The following is a 22685-nucleotide window of genomic DNA, read 5'->3' on the forward strand; positions in this document are numbered from 1 at the left end:
TGTCATTTAATGTGAATTTTGAATTTGTGGGCATTGATCCAAACAGGCTTAATTGCTTTTGAAGTACTGCCTCTCACATAGTCCTGGAAGAGAATCACATCATCACCAAGTATCATAAATGTACAGTGGTTTGGCTTGAGGACACTGGTACTTTTTTCCCCTTTTTTCTTCTCTTTCCTCTCTTTTATTTCTTTTGACACTGGTACATTTTGATATAAACTGACAACTTTCACTGTTACACAGTTTAATCCATCATGAAAAGCAGGAACTCACAAGTTGCAGACTATTCATGCCTTTGTATATGTGTAGTGAGATATAAAAAGGAATTGGAGGCTGCCTCATGAATGCATTCCAGAAAAATCTTGTGATTTAAAGACCATGATGGACTGAGACTTGCATCAGTTTGGATGTTATTTCACCCTCTTTTCCTCTCAGTCTAATTAAAGTCATTTGTGGGCAGATGGGGGAACTGATGACATACTGTACAATGTTCATTTGAAATCTTGAGCAGTGTAGGCAATTATTTCGCTCTTCAAAACGTTTTTTCCAATTCTTTCCTATGATCTTCGAAGTCTGGCTCGCATGTGCTGGCTATGCTAGCATTCATATTCTAGCTTTGGGTTCAATGAAAGGTCGCCCTCACACTAGTTTTGTGTTACTTGTCCCATCAATCCAATTCACACCTGCCATGGAGTAAGTGTCTTCAAAATTTGATCCTCTCCTCATGAAACGGAGGCCTGCAATGAGTCAGGCTAATAATAGCAATGCAGGGAAGGCAGCTACCGTATGAATAGTGTGGTTGCTTGACTGTGAGAGGAAAGTCAGCTATGTTGTTTATGATCGTGTCATATTCTTAAGTTTATCTTAAATCATACTAACTGGAATTCTAACTCACCAGCTCAATTGACTGTAACAGTTATAATTAATGCAGTTATACAAAAATCAGAGATGTATAAAATATGATTAGCAGGTGCAAGCAGTCAAAAACATGACAACCTGAAATCAGAGCCCAATCACTGTAAATGCTGTCTGATACAAAAATTAGCCAGGAAGTGTGGCAGCAAGTGCTATTTCTCATGCTTGATTTAGATGAGGATGGCTGTTTTATTTTCAAGAAATCTTGAATAACCCATTAGCTGTGAGCATTCGCCCTGATCGATGGCCCCAGTCCATGCCTGGATCAGGCTGCCTCAGCAATGATAAAAGATTTAAGAGCACCAACCTTCAGGCAGGTTCTCCTCTGCCAATAACCGCGGGGGATAGCCTAGCGCAGTCTGCCCTTAACTTATCCTGACTAATTTATAGTCCGGCTCACCCAGGGCACATTTCAAATGCTGGAGCTGAGAGCACGATGCAGCCTCTCACAGCTGGCTGAGCAGACTGAAGGGGCTCCGTCAGGATTGCAGAGGCTGCCGCTGAGACCTGGGCCTGCCATGTTGGGTCAGCGCAGATCAGCTCTGATCAGAACAGAGTTAGGGGAAATGTCATCTTTGGGAGACCACAGGGAGAGATGAGAATATTAACAGCACTGTCTCAAAGTCTCTCCTCATTATGGCTACTAGAAAATGTACCTGTTTATTAATGAGTCAAAGATATCTTTAGAGTGGGTTTTAACTACTGCGACAGATTGAACATCTTAATTCAACCAAATAAAAGGACTTTTGGACTGACACTTTGGCTTGTTTTACTCAGTTTTCTTTAAACTCTCTGTACTTGTAATTAATAGTTGGGAATTAATGTCGCCCCAAAACAACATTGAACAAAATTAAATTTTCTGTGTGAACTTTTAGGCCAATAATGACTTTTTCTTCAAGCCACTTTTTTAATGAATAGTTTGCCCTGTAGCACCAAGAAAATTAATAACATTATGGTTTAGGATTTTTTCTTCACTGCCGCTATTAGAGGTTTGGTTATACTTTAAATTAGAAAATGTCCTTTGTGTGCCATCAACAATAATATCCATCATGAAGCAGAGGCTTTTGTTGAAAATGACACAAAATCAATATGTCACAACCTTTGGAGAGTCTGCAGGAATGATTCATGTATGTGGACTTTAACAGTTACTTACAATAAAGGGACAGCACAGTGTTTATCTCATTAAAATTGGTTTTGTTGTACAGGGCATTGATTTCAACCACATGTGACATGTCTCGCACTTTGAACAGGCTTATTATGCCTCAGCATAAGGTCAAAGGTTGGCAGAGGGAGCTCCCAGATTCATTAGCTAATTAAAGCCTGCTTCCTGAGTGGGAGTGTAGGTGTTCAACTCTCTACTGCACCATCTCGCTCTCAGACTTCAACATGCTAACTCTGCTGAGTTCTGAGTTCTGTAATGAGGGTTAGTCCATGGATTTCTCCGATGAAAGATTCCCTAGCGTCAAAGTCCCCCAATTATATGCCCTTGTGGAGGGAAAATATATATAATTATGAATCTGATCACCGCTAATTAAACCTGGGGGATTTGATCCAATAGAGTGACAATGCAGCTGAGAGTTTTGTTTGGGCTGCTATTTACTGCTGTAAATAGAAGAGAAAAATGAAAAGACACGTGATTGTGCTTGGGCTTTCCAAAGTAGATTTTTTTTTCAAAGAAAACTAAGTGCTAGTTTGACAAAGGATCAGAAACATTGGGCATCTGAAGAAACTCAGAAATCAAATGAATTGAATTCTGTCAGTGAGAGATATTTTATACTTTCCCTGATCTGCCTGAGCAATGTAAAAAGAGAAAGTGAGATTTGAGAGTCAAGAATGATGATATGAAAAATGACATATGGGGACACCAGTAGCCTCAGGTTTGACAGACAGGCCAGCGGGGGAAGTGGAGTGGGGCTCTGTGACCAGCATGAGAAAACTGGGTGGCTCTATAAGGTGTCAAGTGTGTTTAGTCGCATGTGCAAATGTGAGGCAGAGAAGTGCTGCAGGACAAGCGTGCGTGCTCAGCAAAACCTCCCCCTGGATAAGTAGAAGTTTTAAAGATATGTCTGATGTACAGGCAGATGAACTGGGTACATAACAATTATGGACTCAACACAGCTGCCACTTTGTTCATGTCCATCTCTGGTGTTTTCTTAATTACATAATTAGTGTCGGTATATATGATTTCCTTCTAATGACATGCTGTCATTAGCTTTGAACCTGCCAGTAAAACACAGTCCTCAGGAGACAGCTACTTTGTGGGGGAGAGTTATTTAATAGCTTTGGTAATTAGCAAGTACATCATTATTATTATTTCCATGCTTACTGCACATGTGAGTCATTCCTTTTGTGAAAGCCTTACGTGTGCATAAGGCTGTAAGTGTCATAGATGATGTATTTGCATTGATGTGTTGACACATTACAAGTTGTAGTCCACACACTGTGAATGACAAGACTAGGTCAAAACCTAGTATATGGCTGGACTGTGTATTTGTTACAGGGATAGTCAGAAGTGTCTAGAATTCCTGGATATTAAATATTCATCTGCAATTTTCTGTAGTGGTTCCAGTAATATTTGTTGTTAAAGTGTACTGAAGTAGTGGTTAAACTATGTTAAAACTTATTTCAGGACTGTGCTCACTCTCAGTCCATCCCACTGTAAACGCTCCCTTAGGACGTAATAGGAACTGTTTGCACCGATTTGTTTTGAAAGAGCAACGGTCAGTGGGGAAACTCCAACACTTGGCTGACCAATGGTGTATCCTCATCACTCAGTGAGTCAATCAGTCAGTCAGTGACAGACATTCAGGGTTATAGGGCAAGACATGTTACAGGAACTAAAAATTAAAAGTGTTTTCTGATAATTAGTTTTGCTTACATGCCAGTATCTATCACAAAAAGCACAACAAGAAAAATACATTACAAACACTATCATATCCAACTACAAATGCTATTTCTTGAATACCGCCATAAAAGCACTGACATTTAGAGATGTCTGGTAAAATGTCAAATAAGAGATGATGTTGAACGCAAGCCTAATGAAGTAGCACGTCAGCATAGTTTCCAGCTCAATGTAAAAACAAGGCACCTTTGACATTTCAACCCGAGCCTTCATAATCTTCTCTTTGGTCGCCTCTCAAATCATTGCTTATCACGTACTATTATTATTTGTCCTTCTGCTTTGCTTGTATGCAGCTATGCACTGTCACATTCAAAGAGCACCCGGGGGCACAGAAAGATGACACCCACAGAACAGTGTTGACACAGCGACTGTGTGTCTGCTGATGCTACATTACAGAGGTGTCACTGACTCAACGGAGCAATGACTTTGCCAAGATAAAGAGCAAAGCAGTGACTGGCGGCAGGCAACCAAATCCATTGGTGATACACAGCTTCATGAATGCTGTGTAAGCATCTGTGAGGACACACTGTGCTATGTCATAATGATAATAACTGGGACAGACATGTACTAAAACCAAACCTCAAATTTAACGTATAACACTTTCATTATGTGAGTCTACCAAGAGAGTACTGAAAGTCTTCAGGCATGCTAGCTGCTCTGTGAGGCCCTCTGTATATGAATGTGATACTACAGCCAGCAGGGTCCTGTTAGCTTTAGACGTGCCAATCAGCCCATGTAAAGCTCACTAATTAACACATATCACATTTGTTTGATCCATACAAAACTGAACAGTAAAAACAACACTTTGTAGTTTTGTTGGGGGTTATGTGCCCGACTATTTCTTGGCCAGACGCAGTCGGTTGTCGTCACTGTTAGGTTGCCAGGCAACCAGCAGAGACTCCAAATGAGTCTGGCTAAAAATAAAATGACCCTATGGTTCTTAAAAATGTATAAACTTCTCAGCTTTTCACAGTACAATTGCCAATTTGTACATGTTGAAGCTCTGCACCATAACCGGCTCACATGTTATATTCCATATTATATTTCAACTACTGACACTACTATTAGATGTTCTCTTATCTTATATTTAGTTTTGACGCATGAAAGGTGAGTCATTTCTGCAGTGCCCAGTCCTGTGCCCGTAGTGACACACACACAAACACACAAACACATACACACACACCAAAGCCTGCATGACGTTCCTCCCTCCTAATGGTGATCAATAGCCTATAGGCTGATGGAAACCCTACTGTATCTGTCACTGGACTGAACCATTGGACCCAGGTTTTGGCTTAAGAATGGCTCACATGGGTCGGCCTAGTATCTATAATGAGCCCCCTTGGGGCTGCCACATTATGTGTGGAAATGGTTCCAATTAGGCCATCCAGCTGTAAAGTGCACAGGAAGGGAGGGCTGAACAATAACAAAGTTAGAGGGGAGGTGATGGATGGGACTGGGCTACAATCAGGTGTTCTCAGAGCTGCATTCAATCACACTGTTCTTAGCCTGTGCCTTCTTGCACAGTTCAAAGTCTGCTGATTGCACAAATCAAAGGCGTTTTTCCTCACACAGTCATCCCACTTTAAAGACTCATATTAATGCACAGTGAATCCTCCTTCACACACGTTATTAAGAATGCAGAATGATACTAATTCTGTTTTTACAGTCACTGGCTTTCATCACTTGACATCAGATGCCAATGCATGCATATTAAATCTGAATAACATCTCAATCTGCCTGCAGATTATAATAATTATCATATTTTTAGCTTTAGGTGAACCCCTTTGTGTACAAAACACTTATCACTTCCACTGTACTGAAATCCAGATTCTTGGGTCATAACTAAAAAACACTGGCATGTTTTCACGACCCCTTGGAGGTGACACATTATCACTTTGATGAATGTATCCCTGAAGTTTGACTGACCCCTCTGGCCCTTTGACCTTTAATGCAACACAATGATTTCTAGTTGGATGGATGAAGTACTAAGCATGAGGAAAGGTCATTGGCTCAGCACAACCATTCATCTTTCTGTAATCATGTAATAATGTCAAATGTTTACTTGAATTATGTGCTTTATCATAGTGCTGGCAGAGAGATTTTCCACGTCAGTGTACTATCCAGGGTATATTTGAGAGCTATTGGTTTTATTCTCACTAGGTGTCTTCATAGTTTGATTTACAGTATACGTTGGTGACAATCATTCTGGCAATTTTTCATGTTTATTTTCAGGTGCTGTCAGTCTTTGTAAAACAATTTCTTTAAGCAATTTTGCTTTCTTCAGAGAAGAAAAAAAAACAAAACTTAAATGTCATCAGTCATCCTAGGAACAAAGCCAACATTTTGGAGACTGCTTCAGCAAAAAAATATCATCATCATCTTTAATAAGATTTTGGTTAGGATGGCTTTTCTTGCCTTTTTCTTGCTCATTTTGTCTTGAAGATTTAGAGATCCTGAGAGCCAGTGTGGAGAGAAATGACCCTTTCTCTTTGCATTAGGGAATAACCTTTGGTGGAGCATCGGAAAGGATTTTCACTGGCTCACTATTGATTAGCTCCTTTGTTCAATTCAGAGTGACAACAGAGTTTTATTACAGTTCTGAACTGAGTCAGTACACAGAACTCAAGCACACACGCTCAAACGTACAGCACATTGAGGATGCAGCTTCAAACACCTTCCTTCAGTTCTCTGTGTATGTATGACAGCAGCCCTCCCCTAACCAAGTAGTTTTAGATTCATACTAACAAATGCTCATTCTGTTGAAGTCATTTTGGACTGACATACAACCTATTTTGCTACAGGTATCAGGATTTGTTGCTCCCCTGGTAAATGCAGCACTGGCTGATCCCTTGACCTTGGTTTTGTGTCTGATTTTCCATTTTGCAGCTTTTCTGGCATCACTGGCGTACCTTTTATCCACCAAAATCCGTTTCTAAATAAAATTGGCAGGCCATTTAGTACCAGCTGAAACTAGTAGTCCGTGCTTTTTTGGAATTGTGCCTCACATAACGTACAACACCTCATTTATTTAGATGAGGTGTTTCAAGTCACAGTGAGTTGCGTAATAATTATCTACTCCCCATAGCTTACCGATTGGGCAGACTTTCAACTACCAGGTTCAATGTTTTGCAACTAAAAACTGACCTTGTAAAATTTAAACATGGTTTATGAGAATAACTATGTTTCAGTGTGAGGAAACCTGACCAGAGTGGCTAGGAAGGTGGTAGGAGGCAGATTCAAATTTGTGAGAGATTTATTCTGTCCAATGTTTTGTTTTTGTTTTTTTTAAAAAAAGGAAATGAATACAAGCAAATCAAATATAACTGGCTTAACTCCAGATAACTCAAACTAAGGCATGATCATGATCAGGCATCTCTCTCCCAGAGCAACACTTCTTGCAGGGGTGTCTTTTCCCATTTTACCAACTAGCATTTAACAGTGCTACTTGTATTAGTCAACACTATTTACACAAAACATATCGTCCACAGCATAATCCTCATCAGCAGCCAAAATAAGTACAAATCATATAGATACTAAACCAAACATTTAACCAAGTAAAATAACCCCCTCCAATACTTGGTCTAACCCCTGACATCACTGGTGATGTCAGTGAGAGTTTGAAAGCAGGAAGTCACTGGGTTCTCTTTATACATCCATGGTCACTCCCCCTTTGTCTCCTGGAAAGCACGGTGGGTATGGTAACACAAACTAATATATAACTCAAGAAACTCAGGACTTAAACAATAAGTGAACTTAAATACTTTTCTGATTAAACCATAAATGCAGGTGTAAATGTGACACAATGCTGAACACAAACAAAACCCGAGATAATATGTGAACGCAATGCTACATATACTGGCTAAATAAACGAATGATAAGTATGGAGTAAAACACAAACCGTAATGGGGACAAATGGTGTGGGCTCACCTACTTTGTCATATGAACTAAAAATACTTCTCCCAAGCCCTAAACATCTTACATGGTGACCATATGCTGGGCTAGAAAACAGAGCACTGAGATTGCCTCAGAGGGGATTGTTGAGGCTGTATAGCTGTAGGGCGAAACAATGTTGGCGTATCCCTCTTTGCCTCCCAACAGAGATGGTGCCAGTCCGGGGGGTTGTTTGTGCTTTGGTTAAGGCTGTTGTCCTGTTAACTGGTGTTAGTTGAGCTGGCCTAAGGCTGTCTAATGACACACATACACACACACACACTGATGCGGCCTGTTGGGCTTCAGGGCGATTTAAGTCCTTTAAATGCCTTCAGGATCTCCCCAGTTGTGTATTTGTGTGCAAGTGCAATGTGTTTATATTGGCTTGTGGTTTTTTTTGTGCACACATATGCCTGCATGTCGGTTTCATCAGACAACTCAACACCAACTTTCTCAATTCCCCAGGACCTTGCTGACTCTTAGAGCGGTGCTAGTTATCTAATCTTGCAGGAGCTCACTGTGTGCAGGTACCATACAGCGCTGCAGCCAGCTGGCTCGTGGATAAATCCCAAAATGTCTGGGAGACTCAACCAGTTATGTGGGTCATGTTGGTTTAGGTGGAATGGAGTTGTTCATATACTGAACTTTTAGTGATCTACTGTGCTCATTTTGGCCTTTTATGTGCTAAAATAAAACACTTGTTTCTCACCGTGATTTGCCATTCTGTCTACATGCATCTTGCATGTGGTGTGTTTATTACAGTAACTATAAAATGAAAAAGTAAGGCACACTAAAGGTTGTAGTAAGGTGCTGATCCTGGGAAGTAGACTTCAGATTAGGAAAAAAGTCTTGCACACTCTGGCTCCATATGTATTTCTTTTATTTAGATGATGTTTCAGCCCTCAGGCCTTCTTCAAGATCAATATGTTGATCTTGAAAAAGGCCTGAGGGCTGAAACATCATCTAAATAAAAGAGAAATGCATATGGAGCTAGTGTATTACAGTAACTGTGCCATACAATTCCTCTGTGGATGGTTTACACTCCAAAACCAGGCTGCGGTGCACTGAATAATTCAGTGTTCAAGAGGGAAACGTTAAGAGACATTTCTCATGATAACAATGAAATTGCAAACAGTTGCATCACGGCACAACACTTTACTCCTTCTAACCTTACAATACATCCATGTCTGACAAATCTCTATCCTTGCACACGTGCTCTAAATTGAATTCCCGTTCAGAGGTGTTGCAAGCTGCTGCTGCTGCACTCAGTATTTTAAACAGTTCACACACGATAGTTATGATTGCATATTTGTATTACTATCTTTTTTTTATTAGTGAGAGGTTTTTTTTTACAAGCTCAAAGCTCTGCCACGGTCTAAACAAACATTTAGAAACGAGTGGAGGAATATAAGATAAAGCATAAAAACACTTTTGTAAAGCATTTTCATGGCAGCTGCTTGTTCACCACAAATCTTCAGGTCAGCCATTTGTATGCTTGTAAGAATTAACACTACAGAAAACTGCCAAGGGCACAAATGTAATTGTAGTGGAAGTGGAAAAACCAAGTAAATATAGATGCATTTAAGCGTTTCCTAAAACCACCAAATGTGTGTTATTATCTTTGAACTGCTCATTTCCCCTCTGTGTAAGTAATCATATACAATGATTGTGCTTCACGCATGGAATTTCATCATTAATCTGAAAATGATTCAGCAGCTAATGCCCTGAAATTGAAATGAGAAAATGCCGCCTGTAGGATTTCTGCGTAGCAGGTTTGTGTCGTTGCTGAACAAAGAGCTTGTGCGACAAAAGGGCAGAAGAAATGCTGCAAAGAGCTTACTGTAGATTTGGTGGATCGACAATGATGAGCAATGTCTCCCCTGCATTAAAGGTAACAAGCTCACCCTGCATCAGCGAGCTGAAATCTGAAATCTAGACAGGCAGTTCAAGGATTGCCTGGTGTGCAGGCACAAGGAGGAAATACAATGAATGCTTTTCTTTTTTGGGGAAGGCGCATTCTCACTTAATAATTTATGTTCCAATATCTTGTTCTACAAAAACCTTGGTCTCTAGCGTGTTTATCATCCAGGACAAGGGAGAGACACAGGATGCTAGAACAGAATGGGGAATGTACTTACTGTTAATAATAATGCCTGGAGGTGGAATATAGAAAATAATGGCCTATTCTAAATCTGTTCTGCAGCCTTAGGTCAGGATATACATTACTGTAATCTATTCTAAACGTACACTGTACTGTTCTGTGTAGCCGTTTAGACACTGCTTTAATGTACCTCTGTTTAGGAGATTAGTCTGAATGCTGCAGCTGTGATAAAGACTGAGGCAGATTAACACATACAGTACACCCAGTGTTGTTTCTTTCTTTTTTTTTTATGTATCTAATGTAGAGTAGGGCATCTGAATATTTTTGTCATCAACATGCAGATGGTGGTCTATGCTGTAATTGCTGACTACAGTGTTTATTAGCAGAATCCTGATACTTTCGTCTTTAGAACTGCTACTGTAGACAAAGCTTATAATACATCACTGAAATTGTGTCATATGATAAAAAAATTACAAGAAGAACAACCCCCCCCCCCCCAAAAAAACCACATGAATAAATGTACTGTAAATAAAATAAATATATAACCATCAAATTGTGAAATAATCTGATACATTTTTAAGTTTATTGCTGTCTATTTCAGGTCATTTTTATTTATTTATTTCTAGCAGTTTATATTTCAAAAGTCTGTTTCAATTTCACAATGGCATTTTTCCCAATGTTTTATTTCACATTGCCACTTTTTATAAGGACAAACAAGGGTAGATCCACTTATGTGACTGGCTGTTATCACATTATCACATTACTGGATTTATTTAGGTCAGTATTCATTCACATGATAATTGATTTCGTAATGTGTTATTTATTTATTTAATTTTAAACACTTTGGATCCCTATGCAACACTGGCATAACATTTTAAACTGCAAAATTTGAACACCTCATTCATCTGATAACATAATGGAGATTTTTTATTTTCTAAAGTTGCATGCATAATCATGCAGTTATCATTTTGAATTGTGTGTATTTGCCTGATTTTTTAGTCAGCTTTGGCCCAAGAAAGCCTCACATAGAAAGTAGGAATTTCATTCTACTGTAGGTGCGTCTGAAGGCTTTAGATTCTCTGAGCTTTCTCTCTCATCCTCTCTCTTTTTTCTCTTTCAAACACTCACATGCGCGCCTGCACACACACACACACACACACACACACACACACACACACACACACACACACACACGCACACACACACACACACACACAATTTTACCTTCCCTTCTCCCTCTTTCTTATTCTGGTACCCTCCTCCTTCACCTCATCTTCCATCCCTCTCTCTCACAGACAATTTCTCCCTGTCTCTTTTTTTTATTAACTCCCTCCTCCTCTTAACCCAATCTCCAGCCTCCCTTCTTTCTCCTCCCTTTCTCAATTCTCTTCTCTCACTATCTCTCTCTCTCTCTCTCTTTTTGACTGGCGCTCTCTGGGGGCGGATGTGTCTCTGTGGCCCTCTGCAGATCTGGAAAGGACATCCTCTCAGTTTAATTCAAGTCAACCCCGGTCTCCTGGTGCTCCGAGACGCAGCATGTGTGACAGCTCTACAGAGACAGCCAGAAGGAACAGACAAGTCTCATCTGCATATACGGATATGTGTGTGTGTGTGTGTGTGCGGTGTATGAGAGGAGGAGTGTGTATTTCAGCCAACATTTCCCTGCAGACAGAAAGAGTTGATTTCACTCTGGCAGCAATCATGGCCATCAATAAATCTATGATGAGAGGCTGCTATGCTGATTTGTCAGTGCTAATTCAGCTCACACCAATTAAAGGGGTTGAAAGTGCTATCTAAATTATTACATAACATACGCTATTTGCTCTAAACTTGGTGGAGAGACTGTACATAAAACTATGTGGGAATATTGCATGAAAGAATGATAATGCAATAATATCCAGTAAAGCTGCCCAATAAAATCCCAGACTATGTCCTCAAACCTGAACACATAGCTGAACTCTTCTCTGTCAGAGCTTCATGAAAACTTGTGTCAAGGCTATAAGGTGTTGCTGTTATTGTGTCCACTGCCTATTTTAGATGACATGAGTGCACTTTTGGGAAAAAACGAAAATGTTCAGACTTTTAAGAAAAATATCTTTTCTATTTCACTGTTCTGCTGTTAATCATTTTCTGAGAGCAGTGAACTCGTGTGTATCTCTCTTTTTTAAAGAGTTAAATTCTTTATTGGCATAGCAGTCATAGAAGTTTAATATTTGGAGCAGTGTTGAGCTCTGCTATTGACCGGTGGTGAGCTCCCAGGGCGCTGTGGTTAATGTAAGTCCTATAGATCTGTGGGCTAACCTGTCTTATTTCAGCTATGTTTGTTTGCACCGCGGGCAAAAGGCAATATGAGAATATAAGGTTTGGATTCATCTTACCCTACACTTGCCAGTAAGAAATAGTGATATTTTCTGGGGTAGCGAGGAGACAACAGAACCTACAAGTGATTTAACAGCCAAACCCCTCTTTCTCTCTCTCTCTTTCCCTCCCCCACCTCACTATCTCATCATATACTGCCTCCACACCTTGAGATTATTTCCTCAGCTTTGTCATCAGCAGCATCGGCTCTTGAGCTCTCACACCTCACCCAACCCATCTTTCTCCCCTCCTAACCTTCTCCCAACATGCTCCTGTGCGCTACACCTACATATATATCAACTTCTAATAATATCAGAGGCCAAGGGGATTGTAGACAGTAGAGGTAAGTGGATCTGTCAGATCATTTTGCCCCTGTCCTCCGTCTAATTCCTCCGCTGGATTTCGTGGTGAAAATGGAACGTCTATTGGGCGGGAGGCGAGACAGAAAGCAGGGTCATGCCATGATAGAGTGAGACAGAGAAGGAGGGAAAATAGTGGGTGGAGGTGCTATCACTGGCATCCTCCTTTTACCTTTTAGTGTGTCCTTTGATGCTCACAGAGTTTTAAATTTAGCTGCCTTGTAGGAAAAAAAAAAGAAATAAATAAGGCAGCTGTGTGTTTGTTCACGTGGGATGTAAGTGACAGTGAAAAAAACCCCCCAACAAAGCAAGATTGTCAAGGTCAGACCGGCTGTCAGTTCATCAGACAAAGACATGAAGATGGAAAAGAAATATCCTCATATATTTGAAAAACATTTCTGGATAGAAATACTGTACTCCTAACATAGAAATTAATATCTTGCATTCATTCTTTGATGAAATACTTCCCGGGTATGAACTCCATTTCACCGGAAAAACATCAAATGTGTGGGAATGGGTATTGCATCGCCCTGGTCAGTTGTATGGAAATGTGTTTCCCCACAACAGTGAGAACAATAGGATACTCACTTACAAGCAGTCCTCTGCCCGTCTGCTGCAAACTCAGGCCCCACCTCCAGCGTATTCCTGTCCTCCTCGTGCCGGTATCGTCCGATACTGTCACAACTCCTGGTCTCAAGCCTGCCTTAATTGGTGCCGTCTGGAGAGCAGAGATGTGCGCAGCTGAAGGTGGTCAAACGGGGTGGAAGCTGTGTCACCGGTGACATTCAAGCTCCCAACAGTTTTCACGTCCTCAGGGCAGTCCCCTGGAGAAACAAGAGCACGAGAGACGTGAGTAAGAATGGGCCTCCTCTTCCTAAATACAATGAGGGGCATTGAAGGAAAGGGAATGAGCAGGATGGCAGCTGGGAGGAGACGCTGCCATACTATAACAGCCACCGGGTCATCCTCGGTGCTTCGGTGACGGAATTTCTGTCTGCATCTGGACAGCTGTCAGGAGAGATAATCATTGTGTGTATCTATTCCTCTGAGGACTGTGATGAGGTTAAGTTACACACAGCTTGACAGACAGGAAATGGATGAGATTTTTGTTTTTGCCTTCATAGAGTGTGTCTTTCAGGACTACACCCATGTAGCTGACTTCAGCTGAATAATCATTTGGATGTATCATATTTTTGTTAAACAGCATGGTAACCACCTGCACTGCCTTTGAAAAAAAAATAAAAATATATATACATCTTTTTTTCCATGTCATTTGTCCAGCCCTCTGGGGGGAAAGATGATAGAACACCTAAGGAAAATGTCCATAAATGATCAAATATGACCAGGTGCACATCTACACTACAATTTGACAATTTATTCAGCCTATCAGCTATTAATAGATGCCTTCCTCTTATGCATGGCCTCTGGGGAGCGTCATTTCAAAATGTCCATTTAGAAGAAATGGGACAAACACACCAGCTGCACTTTTCACTCACTCCACCACAATTCCTCTGCATGGCTCCCCCCAGCTACCGCTCTCCATTATTGATGAGACTTCCTATGTCGGCCTCATCTGCCACAGTGTCGGTTGTACTCGCCTGTGGGCAGCCGCTGTGGTTGTGGAGAGCGACCAGCTGATGCCAGGCGAGAAAAATGAGACAAGGGTCAGGCACATTAACAGCCTATTGACAGGATGCAATGCAGAGGGCACGCACTGTCGCAGGTTTGTTATTGGCCTAATCTAAATTCAATAGGGTTGTCATAAGGGAAGAAAGTAATTATCTCAAAACCACAGGGAATGCCTCCTTCTGGAGGTCCAGCTGACTCACAGATATTAGACCTGAGCCCCAGGTTTTAAAACATGCTCTGTAGTGTCCATTGACTGTATGGACATCATTACAGCTCCCCAAAAGTGAAGCCAAAACATCTAAATCACCCCCTAGTGGCTGGCTGCAGTACAGGTCATAAATCCCGCCCCTTACATGTTAGTGGATGGGACATGAGCCAAATTAAAATATCAAAGTACACGTCAAATACATTTTTCCCAAAGATTGTTTCTGTCATTTTAGGTAGCACTTATCACGCTGATGTTTGTCCGAGTGCTCATTTTTCTGATTAGTTTGTTTTTAATTAGTTATTTGACAATAGAAAAAGGGGGTGTGACGTCATAATTGACAGCTGTGACAGCTGCTCTCAAACTAGTGTCAGGCAGCGGCAGCTGAGGGGGCTTGTCCCGCTGGCCGTCATCCCGCCGTCAGCCTGGCTCTAGTGCGCAGACTCTGGCTCCAAACGACATCACACAAGCAAGATGACAAGGAGATATTTTGGCTTCACTTTTGCATAGTGGCAGGAAGTTGAGATGGTCATCCTTATTTATATGCAGTCAGCGCTGGTGTGAAATGATAACAACAAAAGGACTACGCCAGAAACATGGAAGCAGAGCTAAGTGAGGAAAAAAAAACAAGCTACAGCTTTAGATTCCCACGCAAGCACGGTCCTCATATGCTTGTTGCTATGTCATTATGATGTGTATCATGCATTTCACTGCAATTGCTGTTGAAAGACTAAAAGCCTGTTGTCAGAATAAAGAAAAGTGCTGTTGTCTTTCTTTTCACTGAGACATAAAGAGACTGAATGAAAACATAGGCTGGCATATGAAGTACCCTTGATATAAATGCATTAAATAAACTAAAAAGACAGAAATAAAATTCTTACAGCATTGTCTCCATATTTAGCTTTATGTGTACAGTTGTATAAATATAGAGCCTCAGAGCACTAAACTGGAGCACCTTTAGTTATCACTGAAGATCTAAGGCTTCAAGTAGACTTCAAATATACTGCGTATAAAACAGAGCAGCCACATGACATCTATACTGCAGTCATGATGCAAGTTTTTTCTTCAGCACCCACACCATCACATGCAGAAACACCTTCTCCACCTCCATCACAAGATATTGTGCTTTGATTAAGATTGAAAGACCTGCATCCACCTCCTACATGGCAGGCTACAATATATCACTGTACTGTATCACCAATGCTATTGCATGTTGAGGTTCAGTTGAGGTTGCTGTTCAAACCTTGCCAGTACAGTATACCCCTGAATCATAGCCATTTGAGAAATATTCCTAAGTATATTATCAATAACTCACCAAATAAACAATATATAAACAAATGATTTATCACTTAGGACATGAACAAAAACGTGGGCAATAAATGAAAATCAAAAAAATATATAGTAAACTGCATAAAGGAAATGCATGAAATAATTCAAATAACATAAAAACAGTACAGACTAGGATGTAAACAGATCAGAGTTCAAGTCAAAAAAACCCCCACAAACAAAGAGAAGTTTCTAAAAATATTTTAAAGGACACCAAGTTGCCCAGCAGGTCTTTGCAGCGCTGAGGGACCATGATGGTAAAAGCTCAAACAGCAATAATTGTCAGACTTAGACTGTGGAGCGACCAAAGGAGGCTGAGGATCTCAAGCTGTGCCTGTGCTCATCAGGGGTTAAAAGCTCAGAGATAAAACCAGGCACTTACCCAAAATGTGTCTTTTGTGCTATGCGTAACTATGGTTACTACACCGAATTCAAATTGACTGAGGTGTGCGCAAAGGACACAAGATGGTTTTCAAGATAGATTTTAAAAGAGGATGTGTATTAAAAGTCTTTTAAACATTTTATGCAGACATACTATTACCATACTATTTAATCTTTATGTTAAACCGAATGTTAAGTTTACAAGAACTTAAAAAAAACTTTATAAAATCAAGATCATTACCCATGAGCTACAACTGTGATTGGCTGGCTGAGTGATTGCTATATATCCATATATACTGTATATCCATATCTACAAATTCAGACACTGAAAAGGAGGAATTTTTTTTTTTTTTTTAATAATTCTATAATTTAATGTCCTTATTTTCTCACAGAGGGGCATCACATTGAGGTGCAGCTCTGAATGGCTTTTTCAAACAGCATTATTTCATCACATTATAAAAAACTGTAAAACAATAACAAGGACTAGATTAATTGTTTAACAGTACTGAAAAACACCTCGGAGAGCAAAATCCAACCTAAGACTAGGAAAATCTTGTTTTCTTTAATACCCCTTAAAGTTACAGCAGTAAATGCAGTTTGTAATGGTGATTTGGCAATTGCAATGCTTATGTAAACACAAAAGACGCATGAAACTTAAGACACTTGCAATTTATTTTGTTTCCATATTCGGATAAAATATTTTCTGATACAGACAGTTCCTGTGTTTCACTTTTCCTCCTCACTTCAGATGTGACGTTGATCTGTGATGAAGCTTAAAAATTTAGTTCCGCATTTTTCCCAGCTTCTAGAAAGTTAACATTTTGGCGACATCAGGTTTGTACCCGGCAGCAGTGTAATGCATTTCATGAGTCATTAACATCTGCAATGCACTCAAGAACTCCTTCAGGATTGTGTCGGCGCAAACCCCCCGACTTTCAGAGTGTGTGGACTGCAGCAGGCGGATAACGCTGTTTATCCACCGTTCTGTCATGTTCTGCTCTATGACCAGATACTGAACACTTAAACGCTAACACAGGCTAATATATGTGCGTGGGTGTGTGCACACATTTACACAATTTTCAGATGAGCTCATACTGCATGGCGGGCTGTGGTGGCTCTGTAATGTGGGCTGACCACTGCGACCATGTCAGTCCGTGCATCTGACAGTGATGGATGGAGGACAAAACAGGAAGACAGAGGATTGGATGGGGAGGGAGCTGAGAAAAAGACTGCAGAGGGTGGTGTCGATATTGACTGACTTCAAACGTGCTAATGTAACCCATCACAACAGAGATAGGCCTGCATTTACTTTCACACATGCTGTATATTCTGCACATATGCATACATCCATCATCAGGAATAGACGGTGCCTCATGCAGATGTTGAATAAAATAAACATAAAAAAATGTGACTTCCTTCCTTGATGCACTTTTGATTGTGATGTATGTCTCGATACATGCTGACATGTTGCATGGGTTTTGATATACTTTATAATCTAACACAGAGTCTGAAGGAGAAGCTGTGAGAAGCCCTGAAGGAACAATCCTTCCTAAATCTGCTCCCACCAGATGGACCCATCGGGAGCCATGTGCAGGGCAGCAGTATAAAACACACACACACACACACAGACACTGTTAAAGTATATGGACCCACACCACTATACAGTACACATACTGGCTCAGTTGCCCACGGCAAGAAAGACATCCACTGCACTATGGGCAGGGAGAAGCACATACTAATTTTCTGCAGAAGTCACTATCATAATAATGTTTTATATGTATCTTTGCATCCTTGGAGGGTTAGACCTAAGCTGGACTACACTCCATGAATTCACCAGGCATACTATAACCCCATTCCTACATCACTTTTACTCCTTTTATGTGTGTGATAGCGATATTCCTCTTTTAATGTATGTATGATGACCACTGAGGAATCATTTCATTGAGTGGAAATACCCCGCTGAGAAAAAACACAAAGCCTGTCCTCTGCTGAATCTTTGATGGTGCATCAGATAATGCCAGAGATAATGACAGGGCTGATGGCCTTTTTTATTCTGAGGACATCTGTCATTTACATGAAAATTGCCAGGTTTGCTATGAAAGAAAAGACATCGTGCCTTTGAGTATGGCTCTATGATTAATTCAGGCATGTCAGTTGGTGAGTAAATGCTTCTTTATTCTCGCATAAGTGGTCAATATTAATAATGCACACGCGGGTCTAAGTTCAGCATCCGTCTTGGCAAAGTTCAACATGGAAGGTTTCACCAGCTGCGCGCGCTTGTCACCACATCCCTTCTTACTCTTTCTTTTCCACAGCAAGCTCGCCTCTCCATCCTTCCTCTCTCTTTCTGTTCCTGGCCCTGAAAGGCGCAGTATGGCTCTGACGCCTATTCTGAGAGAAAGATGTGGCCCATCAGCAGTAATTGGAGGAGCTGTGGTGGTTGGGTTTCTCTAGGAGGCGCAGGCATGATCGATCCCATGGATGGTGGAGGTGGGCAGGCAGGCTGACAGCGCTGCACCCCCCACAGCTCCTGACAGCTCAATGAAGGCCAAGCCGCAGAGCACAGGATGTCCTTTTACAAGAACAATCATCAGGCGTACAGGTCACCATCGAGCCCCCAGAACTCTCAGCCCTCCAGTTAAATCATAATTACCCATTTAGTCGATTATCAGCTTGATAGAAGCACGTTGAATTTAATGTTAGCCTTTCATTATACTCACATTAAAGAATAAAGGAAATGTCAGAGGCTTAATAGCGATGATGTGATGTAATTATCTCCAAGGTGATTTATTTAAAAGATATTTCAGAAATAATCTCTCAACACCCTAATGCATTCTGTGAAGTATACAATATAACTGCGCACTTTGTGCACTGACACAATGAAATAGCATGAGATGTGGATGATGGATGCAGCAGAGACTTCTCACCAGCAAGATCATTGTTATGCTTGTGACAATACGTAGGCTGGTGTCAATATCGCGATCACAGCTATTGGAGAGCAGTCTTTGTTTGTCCCTGTGTACATGGTTTTCTCAAGACCAAAACTATACTGTGCTGAGCTCAGCCTGACCATTGGTTGTCATGGCAACGAGCGGCAGCTGGGACTGATGGCGTGTAACAAAAGCTTGGCAGAGGTTAAATCTAAAGAACTACTTATTTCACTCGCACTGATATCTTTATCCTTATTACTGTCAGACCTAATGTATTACAGTAAGAGAGGTGTGTTGACTCTGTTTAGAACCTGCTGGCAGCTACGACAACAACAGCAAAACATGAAAAGGACAGTCACTGTGACTTTAAAAGATCTTGTTGTCCATTTGCATTTCATTGACTCTGAAGGAATTTAGACAGACTGAAAGAAAGAGAAGACCTATAGAAAATCATATATATATATTTATTGTTTTTTACGCTTTCCTTCCATCCCATATTTCTTTTTTTTTTTTTTGCCTTTCTCAATTATCCTTTTCTACTTATTAAGGAGTTCCACATAATATGTTTTTAAAAAAGGATGAAAATAAACTGATACTTCAACACAGACTACCTCAAATTCCAACAGACTTCACATTACAACAACATAACAGTCTATGCAGCGATAGTTCAACTGATAATACACAAAAATGCACCAAATATCAATGAATTGCTCAATTTCTTTACCAAAATCAGGCCTTGTTGTAGGGTTTCAGCCCTGTGACCAGTAATATTGTAGCTGCATCAATTCATGTGGCTCTGACCATGACAACACCCCTCCACACCCTGGTTTAAAGCCATAGCTATAAAACCAGTCAGACTATGGCCACAGAGATAGCAGGCAATTTTGGCAGGGTCATAGCCTGGATTTAGGATATCTGTTTGGATGTTTTATTACATTTTTTGTATTTGTTTTATATTCAGACCTAACTTGGTCTAATGCTGGCTCAAAACTGGTGGGGAAATACTGAATCCTTTCTTTATGTATTTTTGGTTGACCTTAAAGTATTGAAAATTTTACATTTTGAGACACTCACCATGTATTTGTTTAAAAAGACTGTGCATGATATTCCTTTTGGTTATCTCCCCCAAATTACACCCACAGAGAAAATACAGAATGGAAGCTTCTTCCTAGACATTAAAATGAACTCTACAAATATTTTTTCTTTCAATAAATGAAACATGGAGTGAGATAATTTTAACTTGTTTCAAGTGTCAGCTATGATCCAAGCATATTTTAGCTGTAAATGCAGTGAAATATGTTTAAAATATGTATAGCATTTCCTCACACCACTGGCAGATTACTTTTTTTTTTTTTACTACTGAGATAAACATTAAAAAGTACATGGACTGATGGACTTTTTTGTATTGCAGCAGGGGTTCAGAGCAACATTCATCCTCCAGGAGTTAGGAAAATACTTTTGAACAGCCTTCCCTTGACGCTACCGGCTGATCCCCCTCAGGGAGAACTTCTGACAGAGACAGAGGACAGCTAGCAGAAGGTTGGGGCTTTACAGGCAATCCCCCTATAATATTACCCATCTTCCTCTTGCCACACACACCACCACCATCACCAGCACCCACACCATTTCTGGAATTCACTGATCCCTGTGGAGAATTTCTAGCTTGAGCCAGAGCTGCGGAGCTGTACAGGAATAACATCAGCAGCCTGAAGGTGCTGCTGGGTGAATCTCTGTTGGTCTCTGGAGTATAAATAGATAAAAGCTTCTGGTCTTGTCCTACTGGAACATAGCACCACTCTATTTCAAATAATGACAAGAGCTACTCCTGTTTATTTACGTATTTATTAACATTTTTAGAGATGTATTTTTTGCTTTCAATGACCAGCTCAGTCTCACAGAACTTGTGTGAATAGAAACTCTTGGCTCAGTACATCTCTATAGTCCTTTACCCTTGGAGAGGCTGATATGACTGGCTGGTGTTGATATTTTGAGTACCATTACACTAATAGCGCACTCACTTCCAAAGTGAAGCAACTGCAACCTCTCACAAGATGCCTTTCATCTTCACAGCTGTCGCTCAGCCTCCCAGGTCATTTGCAGCTTCTGCAAGGGTTCAATTGATCCCAGAGAGATGGTCAAGGGGGAGTCATTTTTACTCTCAGCTAGCAGGTAGGTGACTGCTGCTGTTTGCACTTGGCAGCTTCGCCTCATGTCTCATCATTACACTGGCAGAATGGTAAGAGCAGCAGTGAGCGTCACCAGACACTTTGGGCAACATTGGAGGTGACGACATGCCCTGGCCTTGGAGTTTAGTTGCCTCTCTGCACTGAATGTTTATGAGCTGCTATTATCACAATTGTGGTAGTCACTGTAGAGAGACAACAACCCTTGCTGTCCTTTCACAGTATCATACTGTATGTGATTATTGTTCACAACACCTATGCTGACCTCAGTGCTTTAGTGTGCATCACAAGAATTATGTAGGTCAGTTACTGGCATGAAAGATCTTTGCTGCTAATGATGCATTGAAATTCATCACTTGTTATCCACACTCTTGACTGTAACACTTGAGCTCATGCCTCACAGTAAGAAGTTGTGGCTAGGCTGCATTATATTTCAGATTTCATTTTCAAATAACTTGCCTTGAAGCTGAAAGAACTTTATTGGGAAATTCCAATGTAATAACTGCAAGGCTTTGATAATGTTTCAGTTTTGGTTTTAGCCATGCTAGCAGCAAGGCTCAAGGGATGGTGATGTCAGGCTGTTGGTCGAGTAGTCAATCCACCATTTTGGTCCATTTTGAATCAACAATTGGATGAATTACCATGAAATTTTGTACAGATATTCATGGTGCCCAGAGGATGAAGTCTATGGATGTTGGTGATATGATTTATCATCTAGACATTTTGAGCTTTTAGTGAAATGCGTTGACAACAATTGGACAGATTGCCATGACATTTTGTACAGATATCCATGGTGCCAAGAGGATACATTTCAATGACTTTGGTGATCTTCTCCTGACTTTTCCTGCCACCAGCAGGTTAATGTTTTTACATATCCTGTGAAATGACTTCATATCTAATGGATGGATTGGCACAGAAGTTGGGACAGATGGTTGTGCTTCCCAGACAATGTATAATAGTAATGTAAAGTAATGACTGTGGTTATCCCCTGACTTTTCATCTAGCACCACCATGAGGTTTCCATTACATTCGAATGGAATGTCTCAACATCTCTTGGATGAATTGTCATGAAATTTGTTACACACATTCATTCCCCCCCCAGGATGATATGCAATAACCTTGGTGAGCCCTTAACTTTTCAACAAAGCTCAATCATCAGGTCACATAGTCTCACAGAGCCACTCGCATGATGGTAGACTCTTCATCTTGTTCCCATATTTTTGTGCTATCTTTTACAGTAAATTGCAGCCTATTTTCAGTTTACAGAAATGTAATGAGGTGCATGAGTGCCTGTTACTTTGGTGAACTTTTCAAGTACCTAAATATGTCTAAGTGTGCTATTGCACTGCAGTGAATGTCACATTAGAGCTGACCACTAATCATGTATCATATTACCCACGTGTTTCACTCCACAGCTGTACCTGACAGTCTGAGCACGCCTGTACCCGCCGGTGCAGTCAAGCAAA

This window comes from Thunnus albacares, chromosome 6, assembly GCF_914725855.1.
Source record: "Thunnus albacares chromosome 6, fThuAlb1.1, whole genome shotgun sequence".
NCBI classification, from domain to species: Eukaryota; Metazoa; Chordata; class Actinopteri; order Scombriformes; family Scombridae; genus Thunnus; species Thunnus albacares.